Source organism: Periplaneta americana, chromosome 10 (assembly GCF_040183065.1).
Source record: "Periplaneta americana isolate PAMFEO1 chromosome 10, P.americana_PAMFEO1_priV1, whole genome shotgun sequence".
NCBI classification, from domain to species: Eukaryota; Metazoa; Arthropoda; class Insecta; order Blattodea; family Blattidae; genus Periplaneta; species Periplaneta americana.
The window spans coordinates 111,260,841-111,265,840 of NC_091126.1; positions in this window are offsets into that span (position 1 = coordinate 111,260,841).

Consider the following 5,000-nt stretch of genomic DNA (forward strand, 5'->3'; position numbering starts at 1 on the left):
CATATGAATTAATAAACAAATTAAACAATAAACCCTTACATTACATATTACATTTTTATCACGCCCGAACCCCAGAGAATTTCGTTCAGTGTTGGGTAAGGGGGAAATTCTCCCTTCTGTAAGTTTTACACCAGCTCCGTTGCACTAGATTTCGGCTGCCATAACCTCAATAATAATCTTTTGGCTGCAGTGCGTTATTATACAAAGTTGAATGGCAGGATTGACCTCGGGTCATATAGCCATCACTCGCTTATCAACATACAATTTTTATATATACGAGTACATACGTAGATCTTGTTACATTATATGCACATATAAGCCTACATTTTAAAATTTATTTTACATGTCTTTTAACTATCTCTTTTTATGTAGTTATTTAACTATCTATCTTGTACCAACAATAAAAACATGTTTTTAATTACTTTTAATTTGCACAGTCATCGTACGTAAGTACTTACGCGATATTCTGAAATATAGGGGTTTTTTTTTTTCATTGTAGAGATGTAGTTGATCGTATATACAAGTCATAATATAAGACCAAACGAACCAAACCTAACCAATCACATGTTCGTACATGTAAAGAGTATAAGCGGATTACGAAGGGAACTACCTCAGCGCTAGTTTAGCCAATTTCTTTCATTATTGTTTGGAATACACCATGTAATGTAATAATAATAATAATAATAATAATAATAATAATAATAATCAGGTGATAACCTGAGTTACTGCCAATCTCTCAACTGGATTTACAAAAATTGTAGGTAAATCAACATTGTGATTTTCAACTAAACTCAAAACATATTGAAACTGGTCAGGTGAGAGTCTGAAATATTCCTTAAATTTTGTCGCCGATTTTATAAAGATGTATCATTATCAATGCGTTAAAACAGAATTCTGTAAACCTATAACTGAATATTACATTAGTCTGCAGCTTGTTCCTTTTATAATACGCATGCGAGATTTTGATATCCGTCATCTACCTCTTCTAGAAAAAAATATCACCTTCATTATGTTGGATTTATTCATTATAATATTTAGGTTATGTCCGTGGCCTACATTAATTTACTTGTCCATAGGTAGCAGATGAGGGAATAAACAAATGGCAATCAACAGCGATGTGCGTCAATAAAGAAACCACTTCTCGGCGACCATCGCCGGCGATGTGCGTCCGACGATGATCGCCATAAACAAACCGTACCATTAGTAAGAAGATTCGATCTCGCTCAGTAAAAGCACTAGCCTCAACGCAAGAGCGCACCTCCTATGCAAAATATAAATCTTTTATGTCCTACCCGACAAACACAGAGTTACGAACTCTATCTGGCGGACACAATAACAGGAATAAATCGGCAACAGCAAGAGAGAGGACTTATGACAGCCCAAATCTGCCTTAAATATATCGACCAGACAAACATTACGTATGAAAAGCAAGATGTACAATTATTTTGAAACCGTAGTTGTTAAGAGCACGAACTGTGGCAGAGGCACAATGCGCCGAGACTGATAAGGAAAACCGTTAATGAAGTCATCACTGGATGACGTAAGATTATGCAATAGTGTAACAGAATCAATCAACGAGCGGAAGGAACAGAAAAGGAGCTTGAGAATATGTCGTGTGTGAACCAAGGGAATAGAGTAGAAAAAACAACAAGGAGGTTGGGAGCTAAAACCGTACTGTCTTTAACACTTCTATATATATATATATATATATATATATATATATATATATATATAATAAGGGTAATACACAATACACTATAACACGAATGGGAGCCAATTCGATAGTAGCAGTAGCACACAAAATCTAATATAGAAATTCGTGCTGTTTGTGTGTGTGTTTGTGTGTGTGTGTGTTTTTTTTTTGTATGAGAGAGAGAGAGAGAGAGAGAGAGAGAGAGCGAGCGAGCGAGCGCAGATGCGCAAGCCACTAAGTGGATCGAAATTCGGTTACGGAGGTCATGGACGCCTCATTCAGACGCTAAATAAGGTAAAGTGTTGATAAAGCGTTGTATAATAACTTACTAAAATAAAATTAAAAAAATCTCGACACGAGAAAAGGAGATGTTAAGTTGACTACGACTGTACACATGGCGGATTTTCTCAATTTAAAGTGCAACTTTGATGAGCGGTTTCCTGGCGCGGCGGGGGGGGGGCTGCCTTAATGCAAAAATCAAAGTGTTTGCAGTGCCCACCCCCTCATGTCAACCAACCCCCAAAGCGGTCGTAAGCGTTGAGAGGGTACGAAAATAGAGAAATCAAGCGAGAGGAGAAGTGTGGATAGGGAAAGTAACGTCGCGACCTATGCTTCCGAAATGCCGACCGGAGCTAACATGCAGTATCATCCGTTCAAAAACATTACCGCCTCATAGTCTGTACACAACTTTTATTAAATCTCTGCCTCTGTGCAACAGTAATGGTTTTATTACTATACAACAAAGCATGACACCTCTGCGCAAGATATTACAGCAGCGGTCATCAGGACAGTGCACCCTCGAGCTAGCGTCACTTACTCGCGAATAAGACAAATCACTATCGTGCACCCGAGGTTGCTGACAGTAATGATCTCTCTCACTCTCCTTCCCACTCTCTCTCTCTCAAGTCTCTCTCTCCCGCTCTCTCTCCGTCTGAGCGTGTCTCAGTCCCTCCCTCCCTCCCCCCTACTTCACGCGACGGTTCATATTCCGAGACACAATTTACCCCTTACCCACTTCAGGGCATGCTGACGACCAATGAATTACAGTATCGAAGAGTCATTCGAGAACGTCTTAACATTACGTGGTTGGCGTAGCAGGAATAACACAAAAGATAAAAGCATCAGAGCGGAGCAAAGACAAATTATCTATATGGGTCTTCAATAGACACCGATTAGGTTTTCCGAACATGGTGGCAGAAAGGAGGAGATGTTAGAAGGATACAAGACCGAAAGGCTTATAATAAAAGATATACGTTTCGAAACTCGATTAGTTGTTGCAGGGCTTCTCATATATAAAGGCGGCTCAAGTTTTGGTGACCACCACCGAAAAATGGTTGAGGGTGCGAGTAACTTCAAACTTGCCACCTGCCAGTGTAACAGTGGGAGTCTACTATGGACGAAGTAATGACAGAGCCAGTGATAACTCTGTCTTAGCTATGCCTTTTGTTTTAAGTGAGAGTATATATATATATATATATATATATATATCGGCCTGGGTACCGTAGTCGTTGTAGATAGCGCTGGCCTTGTGCGCTTGAGGTTGCGAGTTCGATGCCGGCCGAGTTCGATTGCTCGCAACTGCCGAGGTTATATCAGCGTCGCCGGTGTGCCGGAAGTTTGTCCCGCAGGAGTTCTTTTACAAGGCAACATATCTACTGGCATGAGCGAGTCGCATTTAAGCACACTTAAATGCCATCGACTGCGCGAACGAGACGCTATAAGCAGTAAGATGAGCTGTAGTCAGCATGTCAATAGTAGGATTAATAATGGCAAAAGAAGCTAATAAAAGCTATAATTAGCTGCGTAACTCTGGAAAAAAGAACTGACTAAGGAAGAGAGCAATGATGTGCTATGTGTGGAGCGTGGCATTTTATGAGGCAGAAACACGGACATAAGGACGAAGAGAAGAGTCTAGGAGCATTTGTAATAAGGATATAGAGAACAAGGAGCGAGTGAAAAGGACAGACGGAATAATAATTGAAGCTGAGCTAAAAAGACTGAGTGATGAAAGAATAATGCCGAAACTGATCAGGACGAGAAATAGAAATTGGCTGGGTCACTAAGAAGAAACTGGAAACAGGAAGCACTGGAAGTTATAGTGAACGGAAGGCAAGTTCGAGGCAGAAGAATTCAGACAACATAGAGATACATGGATGCATGGAGGCAGTTTCGTGAGGAGAGTAATGGCGAGAACTCGTACGACAGAATCGTTACTTCGAGGTAAAGAACATAATAATTACGGCCCTTTATACAGTCACAACCGCTCTACAACTAAAATTTAATAGTCACCCTATAAAGCGCGGGGAAAGAGGCGCTGTGATGACTCACTGCGGGCGATTGCGCACGTAGAGGTTATGGCCGTAAGAAGCGCGACTTCGATGCGAGGGGAGTTTACTCAGCAGCACCATATTGCACGAAGACACACAACTTCGCTCGTAGTTGCAGAAGATATTAAGTAATTGAGCATTAAAATATATATCATATTATTAAAATAATTTACATAAAGGATAAAATTAAAAAGTAATTTTGTATGGATTAGGAGTCTGATTATTGGAACATGTAGCTAATCGGCAATGTAAGCAGTGCCTCATTACTGGTGCCTTGTTGCTGTTACTTGTGAGGGTGAGACCTGTCTTCGGACAGTTAAAACACACACACACACACACACACACACACACACACACACATATATATAAAATGAAGCTCCTCAGAGTGCAGTTGCGGCATATATGTACATATATGACCACATAGTACAACTCACTTGAGGAAAGAACAAAATGATACATGCATCTCAAGTCTAAATACTGAATTTATTATGCAAGATGTAAAAATGAAATAATGTTGTATATAACTGCCGAGGTTATATCAGCGTTGCCGAAGAGCCGGAATTTTGACCCGCAGGAGTTCCTTTACATGCCAGTAAAACTACTGACATGAGCGTGACGCATTGAAGAACACTTAAATAGCATCGACCTGGCCCGGGATGGAACCCGCAACCTCGAGCATAGGAGGCCACCGCTATACCGAGGCCGCAAATATTGAAGATCCTCTGAAATGGATTCTGATTCTTGTGTACAGTACATCTATAAAGAGGTAGTACAACCCACTTCACGAAATGTGACAGAGGAAGAACGATAGTCTATATGCAACTGAAGCATATGTAATTAATGTTATGAAGATGATCCACTCAATCAGATTCACGCAGATGTCGACATCTATTATGTGGCAAAACATGACACAAGACGGTAAGCGACAGACGAAGAGCATATGTCTGTGTGGAACTGAAGCCTATATATTTTATATAATG